Genomic DNA, 15,821 nt, shown 5'->3' with positions numbered 1-15,821 from the left:
CATTGCACTACACTGCCCACCTCTTTTTTAGAACGTCAATTCGCCAGAAAGGCCACGGTGGGGGTGAAGGGGGCAGTGGTGAGTGAGTCGAAAAATGACAACACACAAACACAATATAATGTTATATGGTATGTGCCCATATGATATCACAAGAAGTGGCGTTCATGTTAACACCTTTAACTAAGCTAAAGTTTAATAAATTGACAAAAAGTTTAAAAAAGAACAACGGTCTAGTTTAGTTAGCTGTCTTGATTTGCCATGGGCGTGCTTATAAGACTTGGGTACATAATCAGGACCTGCATTGACTTGGGTGCAGGATCAGAAGCTGCATAGACTGGAGTACAGAATCAGAACCTGCATAGACTTGGGTAGAGAATCAGAACCTGCATAGACTGGAGTACAGAATCAGAATCTGCATAGACTGAGGTACAGAATCAGAACCGGTATAGACTTGGGTGCAGGATCAGAAGCTGCATAGACTGGAGTACAGAATCAGAACCTGCATAGACTTGGGTAGAGAATCAGAACCTGCATTGACTTGGGTACAGAATCAGAACCTGCATATACTTGGGTACAGAATCAGAACCTGCATGGACTTGGGTACAGATTCAGAACCGGCATTGACCTGGGTACAGAATCAGAACCGACAAAGACTGGAGTGGAAAATCAGAACCTGCATAGACTTGGGTACAGAAACAGAACCTGCATAGACTGGAATAAAGAATTGGAACCTTCATAGACTTGGGTACAGAATCAGAACCGCATAGAATGGAGTAGAGAATCAGAACCTGCACAGACTTGGGTACAGAATCAGAACCTGCATAGATTGGAGTAGGGAATCAGAGCCTGATTGATTGATATTTTATTTCTATCGCGCTCGTACACAACCTGCATAGACTTGGGTACAGAATCAGAACCTTCATAGACTGGATTACAGAATCAGAACCTGCATAGACTTGGTTACAGAATCAGAACCTGCATAGACTGGAGTACAGAATCAGAACCTGCGTAGACTTGGGTAGAGAATCAGAACCTGCATTGACTTGGGTACAGAATCAGAACCTGCACAGACTGGAGTACAGAATCAGAACTGGCATAGACTTGGGTGCAGAATCAGAAGCTGCATAGACTGGGGTGCAGAATCGGAACCTGCATAGACTGGAGTACAGAATCGGAACCTGCATAGACTTGGGTACAGAATCAGAACCTGCATAGACTGGAGTACAGAATCAGAACCCACATTGACTTGGGTACAGAATCAGAACCTGCATAGACTGGAGTACAGAATAAGAACCTGCATTGACTTGGGTACGGTATCCTGCATAGACTGGGGTACAGAATCAGAACCTGCATAGATTGGAGTACAGAATCAGAACCCGGATTGACTTGGGTACAGAATCAGAACCTTCATAGAATGGATTACAGAATCAGAACCTGCATAGACTTGGTTACAGAATCAGAACCTGCATAGACTGGAGTACAGAATCAGAACCTGCATAGACTTGGGTACAGAATCAGAACCTGCATAGATTGGAGTACAGAATCAGAACCCGGATTGACTTGGGTACAGAATCAGAACCTTCATAGACTGGATTACAGAATCAGAACCTGCATAGACTTGGTTACAGAATCAGAACCTGCATAGACTGGAGTACAGAATCAGAACCTGCGTAGACTTGGGTAGAGAATCAGAACCTGCATTGACTTGGGTACAGAATCAGAACCTGCACAGACTGGAGTACAGAATCAGAACTGGCATAGACTCGGGTGCAGAATCAGAAGCGGCATAGACTGGGGTGCAGAATCGGAACCTGCATAGACTGGAGTACAGAATCAGAACCTGCATAGACTTGGGTACAGAATCAGAACCTGCATAGACTGGAGTACAGAATCAGAACCCACATTGACTTGGGTACAGAATCAGAACCTGCATAGACTGGAGTACAGAATAAGAACCTGCATTGACTTGGGTACAGTATCCTGCATAGACTGGGGTACAGAATCAGAACCTGCATAGATTGGAGTACAGAATCAGAACCCGGATTGACTTGGGTACAGAATCAGAACCTTCATAGACTGGATTACAGAATCAGAACCTGCATAGACTTGGTTACAGAATCAGAACCTGCATAGACTGGAGTACAGAATCAGAACCTGCGTAGACTTGGGTAGAGAATCAGAACCTGCATTGACTTGGGTACAGAATCAGAACCTGCACAGACTGGAGTACAGAATCAGAACTGGCATAGACTTGGGTGCAGAATCAGAAGCTGCATAGACTGGGGTGCAGAATCGGAACCTGCATACACTGGAGTACAGAATCAGAACCTGCATAGGCTTGGGTACAGAATCAGAACCTGCATAGACTGGAGTACAGAATCAGAACCCACATTGACTTGGGTAGAGAATCAGAACCTGCATAGACTGGAGTACAGAATAAGAACCTGCATTGACTTGGGTACAGTATCCTGCATAGACTGGGGTACAGAATCAGAACTTGTATAGACTGGAGTACAGAATCAGAACCCACATTGACTTGGGTACAGAATCAGAATCTGCATAAACTGAAGTACAGAATGAGAACCTGCATTGACTGGGGTACAGTATTAGAACCTGCATTGACTTGGGTACAGTATCAGAACCTGCATAGACTGGAGTACAGAATAAGAACCTGCATTGACTGGGGTACAGTATTAGAACCTTCATTGACTTGGGTACAGAATCAGAACCTGCACAGACTGGAGTACAGAATCAGAACTGGCATAGACTTGGGTGCAGAATCAGAAGCTGCATAGAATGGGGTGCAGAATCGGAACCTGCATACACTGGAGTACAGAATCAGAACCTGCATAGACTTGGGTACAGAATCAGAACCTGCATAGACTGGAGTACAGAATCAGAACCCACATTGACTTGGGTAGAGAATCAGAACCTGCATAGACTGGAGTACAGAATAAGAACCTGCATTGACTTGGGTAGAGTATCCTGCATAGACTGGGGTACAGAATCAGAACTTGTATAGACTGGAGTACAGAATCAGAACCCACATTGACTTGGGTACAGAATCAGAACCTGCATAAACTGAAGTACAGAATGAGAACCTGCATTGACTGGGGTACAGTATTAGAACCTGCATTGACTTGGGTACAGTATCAGAACCTGCATAGACTGGAGTACAGAATAAGAACCTGCATTGACTGGGGTACAGTATTAGAACCTTCATTGACTTGGGTACAGTATTAGAACCTGCACAGACTAGGGTACAGAATCAGAACTTGTATAGACTGGAGTACAGAATCCACATAATACAGCAGATTAATTCCACACACAAGGGCCTCCTATTTGCAGATACTGCAAACCTTTTTTATAGATGCATATCCAAGGCATAGTAATGCAATGTGTTGTAAAGTAAAATGGTTTTATATAGCCTACCTCTACCATTTGGACAACCTTATTGCGCACGGCTCTGCAAGAAAAGAGGAGGGGCTTGGATTTTAGTAGGGTACTAGGAAGCAGATGAAAGTCTTGAATTGTTGATGAGTGCCAGCCTGAATTGCCTGCGTTCTGAGTGCTGGTAGGCTTCTGTCTGGTTTGTCATGGTGAATAAGTAAGGACAGGACATTTCATGTAAAATTCACACTCTTAGCATTTACATCAGTTTGCCTAGGTTGAACTTTGCTGGTTGGTCCTGAAACTCAGTTCTACCGGGTTCGACCTTGCGTCCATGTAAAGGCGGGACGAGGTAGCAGCATTGGACTTTTTCATTATCCTGTTTTTGTTGGGCTTTCCAACCCCATGAGTTTGCGTCATTTGGGCTTCTCTAAAGGCCTGATTGCAGACAGCAAGCAGCTGCTGTGATTGCAACTGCTTTGAAGACCTTAGGTAACAAGAATGTGTTCCTGAGGAAGGACCTTGCCAATTCCCGCCAGCAGCAGATGCTTTTGGACACACTATCGTCAGCTTATTTTGTGATTCTTTCGAAGGAGGATTGTGCTTGTACATTTCCCAGGAGTGTTACACTCACAACACTCACAAAACCTGTTGCTCCCATATCAGAGCAACTCTCCAGAGACGTGCGCCCCACCTACAGTAGCTGCCACGCCACCTGTGGAGCCTCGGCACACCAGCACACACCCAACCGTAGCCATCACATGCAGCACTCACTCTGCAACATAGCCTCAGACACTTGGGCCTCACAATGTCCCCCCACCAGTACTAGAAACAAGCATCTCCGCGCAAGACTGATCAATCACAGTCTCTCTACCATTGCACTACCCAGCTGCACCAGAAACCTAAAGCTAACTAACCGCTGCTCAGCGCTCACTACTAAAACACTCCTTCCTTCTCCCCGCCCTCGGCAGACACCATACAGGCCTACCACCCACCAGGCCCTATCTAACAGCACTATCATTAAGGCTCCTCCTGCCAGAAAACACGCCTCCACCGACCTCAAAGCAGCCCATGCCCTACATATCCACAAACTTATCACCTTGCTAGACCTAGAACTCCTGGGTGCCGCAGAATTAAATAGAAAATAAAAAAAATGAATGGAGGAAAATGCTGAATCCGGCATTAGAAAAATAACCAAAGTTGCATAATGTCGATCAAGGGCAGCGGGGGTGTCGCCCGCACCCTTTGATCGATAATATGGGACTTCAGAGGTTGCAGGGGTGTCCCCCACTTCCATAAAAAGGAAAGCGGGGGACACTTTTTTTCTTTTTAAAGGAAAAAAGAAAAGCACCCTGCGGCGGAAGTCCTGCCTCTAGATGGGGAGGCGGAACTTGTTTCGCAGTGTGAGCACTGCAGTGAAGGACAAAAGGTAAGTTGTGCACTGGAGGTAAGCATGTAAGTATTAAAGGTTAGGGAGGTGGAGGAAGGGGGGATAGCAGGCTGGGGGTGATGTTCGTGATTATTACCTTTTCGAAATTATGAATTCGTAATTTTCGGATTCGATATTTTCTGAAATGAAATAAACATGTACATCCAGATCTCATAGGCATCACTGTATCCCTAGCCATCCACGGCCCGGATTCTCTATCTTGAGAGTGGACAGAACGCCAGAGAAGGCGGTGTCGCCTTAATTTACAAACTCACCCTAAAAATCAGGCAATGCTCCTCCAAGATGGAGGCAAACTACGATCTGCTATCTTAAAACTCACCACCTCTCACACTAGTTCTATTCTTCTTAACCTAATCTATAAGCCGCCGGCTTCTTCGAGGATGACCTATACATCCTCAATGCTGACCTCAACTCGCATCCAAGGTTATCCTCCTAGGGGATCCTAATCTGGGCCTAAACGACCATACACAAGGTAACGCCACATCACTAGCTAACGCATTGAAAGCCCTAGGCTTCACTCACTGCATCAACTCTCCCATCCATGTTAAGGGTTGCACCCTCGACTGAATAGATGACTTCATCTGCAAGGTAGACATCCATGCAGTCTCCCCATGCCCCTGGTCGGACCACTTTGTTGTGACCTTTGCCATTGCGCAGATGCAAAACACACCACCCACCAGCACCCCTATGCCTCCACCTGAACTAGGAGCTACGTAAAATCGCACAAGCCAGTATCACACCACTCCTCTCAGATTTTCAACCAGCCCACCTCTCCCACATTGCTAATAACCCAGTGGCATTGGCAGATATCTACCTTAAGACACTAGCAACAGCAGTGGACACAGTTGCCCCCCTTGCACCTTGTAAGGCCAAAGCTCTTTTCCATGCCAACTCATGGTTCACCCAGGAACTTCTGGACCTGATAGCAAAGAAGCGCCGGTTGGAAGCTGCTTGGAAAAAATCCCAAACAGATTCCCACAATGCCTTGTTCAAAGCCGGTGCCAGGTCCCACAACTTAGCCATCACCCAGGCTAAAGCAGCCTTGTACAACAATAGAATCGCCAAAGCCAACTCCAACACAAAGGAGCTACTCACAATCCTCATGGAACTGGAAGCCCCCGCTACACCCCCAAGCCACAGGCATCGCCAAGGACAAAACCTGGTGTGTCAACATCTGAAAGGCCCTGCTCAAAAAAATAGCCATCTTACAAGAACAAATAATCTCCAAGCAAGCACTAATAAAACCTCAACTGCCAACCCTGCCTTACCCTGCCGTCCACAAACTAGCCTCCTTCCACCTCCACTCTGTCTCAGAATCAGAAGTCGAAGGCATTCTCAAAAGCCTTAAGCCATCCTGATGCAAAGGGGACACCTGCCCTGCCCCCATCATCAAAGACTGTGCAGAAGCCCTCATCCCATTCATAACAAGCTTCATTGATGCCTCCTTTTCAGCAAGTGTAGTCGCTACATCCATGAAGGAAGCGTGGACCCTTGCTCTCCTAAAGGAACCTACTCTAGACCGGCGGTGCCAAGTAACTACCACCCCATTACGACGGTCCATTTTTTGCTAAATAGGGTAACATACATCCAAATCCAGCACTATCTGGAATCCAACCAGGTCCTAGGGCTACGCCAATCTGGATTCCGACCAGGCCAATGAACTGAATCAGCTTTGTTGGACCTAAAAAAAAACTTGACCCATTCAGAGATGAAGGCAAACCTGTCCTCCTCCTCCTATTAGATCTCTCTGCCGCCTTTGACTTGGTCGACAACCAAATCCTCTGCCACCACCTCACCTCTGCAGCCAACCTCTCCCCTGAGGCCACGGCCTAGGTTGCCTCATTCATAGCTGACAGATCTATAAAAGGCACACATACATTTTGAAGGTGTGGGTGCCCAAAAATAAGTCTTAGGCAGATGTGCATTTTCTAGGTGTGACAGTACACAAAAGTGCACATGCATTTTGAAGCTTGAAAGTATGTGAAAGCAGTCTTAGATGCACATGGATTTTGTAGGTTTGGGAGTACACCAAAGAAGTCTCGTGCAAATGGGCTTTTTATAGGCAGGGTAGCAAGTTAAGCATTCTGAGGCAGGAACGCATTTCATAGGTCTGGGAAAATGTCATAGCAATCTTGGGTGTACATGCACTTTGTAGGTGTCAGAGTATGCCGAAGCAGTGTTAGACACACATGCATTTTGTAGGTGTGAGATTATGTCAGGCCTGTATTAAGCACACAGGAGTTTTTTGGCTGGGGTAGAAGAACAAAGTAGTCTCAGGCATATTTGAATTTTCTATACATTCTAGGTGAATTATGTAAGCACATTTTCTGTTTTTCTTTGCTTTTTTACCTTTCTCCTCTTGCTCTTTTTTCAGTTTTACATTGTGTAGACACATTTTCTTCACATCATTTTTATGTTTCTCATCCTGTACTTATTTCAGTTTTGCTTCACCTTCTGCTTTTGGCACATATTTGCACAAATAATGAATTCGTTTTTTTTTTTAGTTTTTTTTTATAGATTTCTCCAATACAGCAATGGATCTTCCGAAAACTGGCTGATTAGATTAGATTATTTATTTACACTTTCCAATGAATGAGTCTTGCCCGACAGAACGTGTTCAAATCCAAACCTACAAGAAAAGAATTAAAACCCGAATTCATAGTTTATAAATAAACCAGCTTCAAGTTAAAACAACATTTAAAGGAAGATTTCAAATTCTTAAAAGAAGTATGAACAGGCACCTCACAATCTGTAAAACTGCTGTGTAACAAGGGGCAGGTGCTCTGTTTGTTATGTAATCCTTGCAGCCCTTGAATCACAAGGTAAATACCAACCAGCGGCAAAAAGGTTTGAGAGTTATTTGTAAGGTGCTTAGAGTCATGACTTTTCACATAGTTTTCAAGCTCCAGCGAGAAAGGTACCAGTCATCTTGGTGACATTTTGCTCACGATCCCCCAAAAGGAAAGGCATGGCTGCTGAATATAAAAGAGCTTTTCTTGGCAAAAAGGGAGCAATATGTTTACTGTTAAGAGAATTATAACTCGGGCAACAAAAAAGAAGTTGTGAAAGGGTTTCTGCATCTGCTTGGCAGATTGTGCATGCTGGGTTGTTCGTGCAGTTCCTTCTTTTCTGAACACATACAAGAACTAGTTTGACTGCTCACGCGAAGAGCCGTCTCTCATTTTGTCTTGTCAGGGTTTTTGGTTTTTGGTTATAGCCAGCCAAGTAAGCATCAGCCCGTTAAGAATTAAATTTGCCAGCTTGCTTTCGGACATCAAGCTCATTTTCTTTTGCTCTTAGTTGTCTCATTGGGGCTTCATTTGACTCTACATCATGATCATCTGGATTCAAGATTTGAGCCATCACCAGATTATTTAAATCCTTTAGGAGCTGCTTTCTATAATTGGAGACTAATGACTGTGAAAGTGCTCTTCCCGTTTTTCTTTACCGATATAGCTCTTTTGGCTGCATACATTGCTGGACCGATTCGTACCTTCATACCAGATCCTGCCCCAAGATTCTTCAGAGATCTCCAGATCAATATACTGTTCCCATTTATTCATGTAGGGGGTCCTTCCCTTCGACCTCTAGTTTTCCCAAAAGTCTATATCGATGAGAGACCCGCCCAGACCTCCTCCCTTCCTGTGCCGTAAATTCAATCCCTATGGGGGGGTCGAAGAGCCGCACTTTTGAAAGTGAGGTGTGTGATCCAGTGCCTAAATTGTGTGTAGCGGAAGTGCTCTCTGAAGCCAGAGACAAATTTGGTATTACATTTGAGAAACGTTAGGGATGATTCCCCCTCTTTAAAGAGATCCCTGAGCCTAAGTGGTGTGCCTCTACCCCACGCTGCGAATGCCCCGCTGCCCATACCAGGAGAGAAATCCGGATTGGCCAAAACTGGTGTGAGTGGACCCAAGCCTCTTGAGATCCCTAACAGGTCTAGCCCAGTGTCCCAGTGTCCCAAGGTGCTGCAGTTGTAGGCAAAATACCCCGCACCCAGCCTCCATGGATATTAATGGAAGATTGTGTAAGGAGGTTGTCAAGCCCACGTTTTCAATGTCTTTCCATTTCGGGTCCCTCATGGCTAATGGCCAGTCCAACAGCAGGGCTATTGGAGCCGCCAGGAAGTAGTTCCGTGACAATGGGACGCCCATCCCGCCCACATGTGGGGATTGCAACATTACCCTCCTCAAAATCCGAGGGCGCCTCCCTGCCCATACAAAGTTAGTGATGGATCTCAGAAGATCTTCCAGATCTTTAGCTCACACACGAAAGGGCAGATCCAGGAAGGTCATTTTCAAGCTCGGATTCTGCCCAACCAGGAGATTTCTTGCTGATCCCAGCGTGATAATTGTTCTTTTGAGCACCTTATCAGACCCAGGACGTTAGCACCCGCCAAAACGTCATAGGAGGCCGTAATCGTGACTCCCAGGTATATTATTTTGTTAGTTGCCCACTTATACCCTGACTTTTCCCAAAGAGACGGCAGGATTGCATGAGTCTTTCAGATATTCAGACCTAACAATTTGTCTACATGATATGATATGTTATTTATAACATGCTAAATACCCAGAGGTTTCTAAGCACGGACCTGGGGATCTAACCTGTGTTGCTCTGTGTTGTCTTGCTTCCAAGGCGAGCACATTCCACCTGAGCTATCCTCCCGAGACATTGATGCGGAACCCAGATACCTCCCCAAATTCATCCAGGGTGTCAGCCAAGACTGGTAGGGACCTAAGGGGATATGAGAGAAAACACAGTACATCATCGGTGTACATCGCCAGTTTATGTGTGGTTCCCTGTAAGGCCACCCCAGAGATCAGCGGGTTACTATGGATGTGTTGAGCTAGGGGATCCATTGTCAAGGTGAATATTAGGGGTGCAAGCGGACAGCCCTGTCTCGTACCCCTTTCTATCCGAATTGGCTGGGATAATTGCCCGTTGACATTTATTCTGGTTCTTGGGCACTTATAATTGGCCATAATAAACTGGCAAGGTTTTCAGGCTGAAGTCATAGCTTTGTAAAACCCCTTCCATGTAGTTCCAGTCCATACTATCGAACGCCTTGCAAGCATCTAGTAACAACAATACAAAGCGGTTTAGGATTACTTTCTTCGCGTGCGATCACGTCAATGGCCCTACGAATGTTGTTGTGCATCCCTCGTTCCACTATAAACTGTTTCTAATCTCGATCAATTCGTTTAGGGAGGAAATATTCCAGTCTCTTGACCAGTATCTTCCCGTAGATCTTTACATGGTTTCAGAGACCGAGCCCGTCTCCAGAAAGTTGTTATATACTTAAAGGGAGATATCTTATAAAACTGAGTAGAGAAGCCGACAGGACCCAGGGTTTTCCCCTGTTAATAGGACCCCCATGACATCTAAACCTCCCACTTAGATATCCCCATTTGGAGTGCTTCCCTATCTTCTGCTGAGAGCTTCGGGAGTCCCGCCTGATCTATTAACCGCACTTTCCGGTCCTGTGCCCCCCAGTACTTTAATTCCTATTTCCCCAAAATACTCTGCCATTAGTGCTAATTTGGCGTCTTCTTGGGTGACCTGATGTCCCTCGCTATCTCTCAAGACTGGAATATAGTTGCGCTGGGTCCGCTTGCAGATTTTCACAGCCAAGAGCTTATTAGCTTTATTGCCTTTCTCATAGAGAGCAAAACCTGTGCCGCAGCGTCTGCTAGCTGGGCATTTAATACGTTCTGCGCGGCCCGCAACTCCTTCCGGGATCTACACGAGTTTATCCTCTTGTGGACAATCTCCAACTGACTAACCTCTCCATCTAGTTGTGCCCCAGGCACAAAAGGCCTCACATATTCACTGGTATTGAAAAAGGGAGTGGCGGATCCCGGAAATCTCAGCCACAAAATGCTGTTTGGTTACAAAGATGCTGCCTGAATACATGTTCCTGAATTGTAACATACCCAGTCTGTTGCAAGAGTTAGCAAACCATTTCTCGCATGCGGGTGCTAGGGTTGGGATACCCCAGAGTGTGAATTCAGGGGTGTAGGGGAGGGTGATATTTATGCGCTAATGCAATTTTCACCAGGCGTCTATAATGCAGCTGACCCGGTCAAAGTTACATGCATCTTGCACCCGGCTGGAGATTAATAAGGTTTGCAGGGATTAGAGGTGTGTTCAGCTCAGAGATGCGGGTATGGGAGGTGCTTGGCATCTAATAGGATACAAACTGAGCTTGGGCCATCAAGAAGTACAGTTCCGTATTAGGGGCTGCCAAACCACCATGTGCATACGGTCCAACCATCGTCTCTGAGTGTATGCGTGGGTTCTTGGGTTGCAAATTTATTGGATTAAAAGGGAATTTACCTGGTACAAAAATAGAACTGCCCTGTCATACCAGAATATTTTGGAAAAGATATAGCATCTTTGGAAGAATGAGCATTTTCATGAGAGTAACCCTCCACTACATAGAGACCGGAAGCGTGGCCCACATGGAAACTTTATTTCGCCGGGATTCTCAGATGTCCCAATGATTGTCTGCAAGCAGTTGTGTGTGAGTCCTACTGGCTGTGATCACAGATATTTAACGGAGGCAGGTTCCCATATATAATCCCCTATATCTGGCAGGCGGGGGTATTTTCAGTGAGTTGGAAAAAGTTAAGATTTGACCAACTGACTCTCAACCCAGAGTATAGTCCGAATCGGCTTACCTCTCGGGTCAAGGGTTCCAGATTGATGGGGGGGGCCTTTACATATAGCAGGACAACATCCGCATAGAATGAGATTATTTTCCTCCTGACCCCCCATCGCTAGTCACCGATTCGCATGGGATTGTCTAATTCTTATAGTATGGGGTCCCATCAAAATTGTAAAAAGGAGCTGTGACAGGGGACAGCCCTGCCTGATACCACTGCCTAAGCAGAAAGAGCCTGTGCCTCCACCCGTGGCCAGGGCTCCTGCAGATGGGTGTGAGTAGAGAACTTGTGCCAAATTTATAAAATTGCCTGACAACTCCAGAGCTCCCGGACAAGAAAATACAAATTTCTATGACAAGGAACTAAATGATTTTTCAGCACCTAGTAGAGCAGCGATTTGGTGCTTTACCGCAAATAGTCTGTGGAAATTCAATGCAGTTGACATGTCGGGCAGAAACCCTGACTGGTCCAAATATATCAAAGGTTGACATATCTAAGCAGACATGAAGCCACGACTTTGCAAATATTTTGGGGCCTCATCAGGGGTTGTGCGGAGGGGTAAAAATGTGGCGGTAACGCTATTACTACTGCATCACTGCTCCGCCCAATCCCAAATTTGTGTGGAAAGTGGGAGATTTATCCTCCAGCTTTTTGCTGGAATTAAAAATACCCCTTTCTGGACATTTTCACTGTTATTACTGCTGACGGTAACAGCGCCGAAAAGCCACATAGAGTCCTATGGACTCCGAATAAATGGGGATTACCAGGGCCACCGCAACTCGGGATGCAGCGAAAATTGTGCCGGACTGAGTAGTAGTAACGCTAATAGCGTTGGGCGGTATCCCGCTGCCCAACTGGTGATGAGGCCCTTGGTCCCTTAATTCAATAGTGAAGCAAGCCTATAGGAGGCACAAAGTGTGGGGTCTTCCTTCAGCTTTAGGGTTAATGTAATCAATGCCTCGTTCCCTGACAGGACAGATTCCCTGCCAAAAGCGCCTCCTCCCACACCGCGCCACGTGTGGAGCTCATTTGGATGCATATTCTCTATAAAATTCTGCACCGAGGCCAATCGAGCTGGGGGATTTCACAGTTGGAAACTGATTTTATTTTAAAAGGCGTATTGAAATAATAGATTTAAAAAGACATTATTAAGAAACAGGGTCAGTGTTGCATTTTCCTCACACAGAGCCTAAAAATGTGCTGTGCAGCCTATATGTAGTGTCAGGACATTAGAGTGATTTCAATACAGCTGCTAGTGTCCCCTGGCTGACATACAATGTATTACACAAATTAAGAACTCATCATGACTTTGCAAAACAGGGAAATTGGGGCCTTGATAGAACTTTAGCCCTTGTTGCAAGTGATTACGTTTTCTCGATCTTTAAGCATGTTAATGTAAATAAATACTTTCATTATTTTATGGAGTTCATACACATTTTATTCAATAGGGAGTTTGACCAGTTTCAAAGCCAAGGGAATGTGTTTTTGTACAATTAACTTGTCTTTGTTTTTATGCAGGAAGACACTATCGGCGCCTAGTGCCATTCATGAGGCTAATTTAAAGAGAACGAGTATTTACTGTGTGATGGGGGCATTGTTTTGCGCATACTTAGTTCTAGATCACGTGGTGCTGATACGTTCTCAGCCACATTATCCTATGGTGGTGGCAATCTTATATTCATGTGCACTCTCATGTGTACTTTTTTTATTCATGCAGTGGAGACATGTAGGGAGTTTTAGGGGCCAAAGCTGTTTCAGTTCTGGGGCCACAAAAGGTATTTATTGAGATTCAAGCCCTTCTTTTTAGGTTACAGTGGTAAAATGTGTGTAGGGCTAGACGTAAGACGTGCAGTATTTCATGTTAGTGATTGGCTGTTTGTAAGTTGTAGGCAGATCACTGAAGTACCCTTACTTGTGACTTAAACCCTAGATTCAAAAACAAAGCTCTCAAGTTTCCCTCACCTGTACATGAAAATGTCACACAGTCCTCGTTTTATTCTCTGCATTCTGGGACTTGTACTTTTGCCTTTCCTATTTTAAATTCAAAACAAGAAGCCCTAAACTGCAAAGCAAATTCTAGAACTAGATATGTTATGATATGATATGGTATTTGTAACGCGCCTATACACATGTGTTTCAAGGCGCGACGAGGCAGGGAGGGGGGGACAAGGGGAGACAGACAACGATCTTACTAGGCCAGGTGTCATTCAGATCGCGCAAGTGCAGGGGTGGGGGAGGGGGAAAAGTGCAAGGGGAAGGGGAGGGGGGAAGTGCAGTACAAGGTAAGTGGCGTAACGTAATAAATAAATAAATAGGGCCAGCTGGTGGCAAGTGTGAGGTAAGTGCAGAACAAGTGCTGGGGGAGGGGGGGCTGTAGGGATACAGAGACAGTCCCGCAGTGCAAAGGGGTTCCAGGGCATCAGTGCAAGTGGAGAGTGGCAGGGCCCAGGGCCGAGGCCGTTTAGAGTGGTCCAGTTGCAGGATCAGTGCAGTGTCAGTGAGGAATTAAATTAGCTGTTCAGCAGGGGAGAGGGAGAGAGAAAGCAGAAGCAAAGAGGAAGGTTTTGAGGTGCTTCCGGAACCGGAGATGGTTCTCCTCAAGTTTCAGGGAGGCAGGAAGGCTGTTCCAGAGGGAGGCCCCTGCCGCGGAGAGAGATCTACCCCCAGCTCGTTGCTTCGAGAAGCGGCTAACCCTGAGGGAATTGGAGGCGGATGAGCGAAGGGCTCGGGAAGGAAGATATTTGGGAAGAGAGAGTTGAAGGTATTTAGGACCCAGGCCCCAGAAGGCCTTGTGGACAATGCAGAGGGTTTTGAACTTTATCCTCACAGCCACTGGGAGCCAGTGTAGAGATTTCAGTCCTGGAGAGATACGGTCCCTGGGCTTGAGGCCAAGGACAAGTCTCGCAGTTCTGTTCTGGATGAGTTGCAGAGGGCGGAGAGTGGAGGCAGGCAGATTAAGATAGAGGCTGTTACAGTAGTCCAGCTTCGAGAGAACCAGGGCTCGGGAGACAGTGAGCTTCTGGGGGAAGGAGAGGAAGGGAAGAATACCTCTGAGGAGGTGCAGCTGGTAGTGTGACCTCTTGGCGACGTCAGAAATATGAGGAGAGAAGGAGAGTGTGGAGTCGAAGATGACCCCAAGGTTTTTTGCCTTGCAGGTAGGAGCAGGGAGGGGGCCAAGGGAGGCAGGCCAGAGAGCTACAGGGAAGGAGGGAGTGGGAGTACCGATGAGTAGGATCTCAGTCTTACTGGCATTAAGGCAGAGGTCATTGGCGGCACACCATTCTTGGATAGCAGACAGACAGTCAGAGATGAGGGAAGGAGAGGGGAGGAGATGACCTACACACATGACACAGAGAAGCTTGAGAGCAAATTCTACAACTAGATGACCTACACACATGAAACAGAGAAGCTTGAGAGCAAATTGTACAACTAGATGACCTACACACGTGACACGGAGAAGCTTGAGAGCAAATTTTAGAACTACATGTCCTACACACATGACACAGAGAAGCTTGAGAGCAAATTCTAGAACTAGATGACCTATACACATGACACAGAGAAGCTTGAGAGCTTTGTAAACAGATGACAATGTGCTTTGTGATCGCAACTGTCCAATTTAAATACAGATTCAATTTTCTTCAACTACGCCCATGCAATGCTGTTTTTTCAATTGCATTCTCAGCATTGTACTCTTTTAATTAAAAAAAAACCTGAATGGGATGCAATAGCTTGACTTGTGATTACTTCAGAGCTCTGAACATTGGCCTATGAATAAGGTCACATTAAATTTCCACCCAAAACATATCATATCATATAACATATATATATTATAGGATGGCAGTTGCCGCCTTATACTTAAGGTAAGGGACTTTATCCATATCAAATGCAAACATTTGATTGCAAATAACTTTTGACTTGCACGACCGATTTGGCTGATATTTCCCAAACAAAAAGTCTGTCATGGGCCAGACAGGACATTTTGGGAAAGATTTGTTAAGAAATCAAAATGTTATTAAGAAAGCAAAAAAAAACATTGTTTCCGACCTACTCTCTACTCCCATGCATTTTCCCACTGCGAACAACTCAAATTGTTTTCCAGCTGAAGTAGAAGACTGGTGGATGGAATTGGATCAAATGAGAAACAACTTGGGCATGAAGCGCTGACTCGATTTCTGAACAGGTTTGGTGTAAATCTGCCCAGGAGTTTTAAAAATATTCCACAGGGTAGGGGGGCTCCCTGCTCCCCCAAAAATTGTTAGATCTCCCATGGTGCTTTGCAGCAGAGAGGCTGAGAGGCTTTTTAGAAATGAAAATCC

The 15,821-nt window shown here is 45.6% G+C and overlaps 1 protein-coding gene across 5 annotated transcripts in view; it reads right to left on the bottom strand.

Moving 5' to 3' along the window:
• The window catches only part of GFOD1 (Gfo/Idh/MocA-like oxidoreductase domain containing 1), a 364,310-nt gene that overhangs the window by 2,086 nt on the left and 346,403 nt on the right, over positions 1-15,821 (bottom strand). The gene's annotated exons all lie outside the window — the stretch shown is intronic.

Source organism: Ambystoma mexicanum, chromosome 5q (genome assembly GCF_040938575.1).
Source record: "Ambystoma mexicanum isolate Mex_15411 chromosome 5q, UKY_AmexF1_1, whole genome shotgun sequence".
Taxonomy (NCBI): domain Eukaryota; kingdom Metazoa; phylum Chordata; class Amphibia; order Caudata; family Ambystomatidae; genus Ambystoma; species Ambystoma mexicanum.
This window is presented reverse-complemented; position numbering and strand designations above follow the sequence as displayed.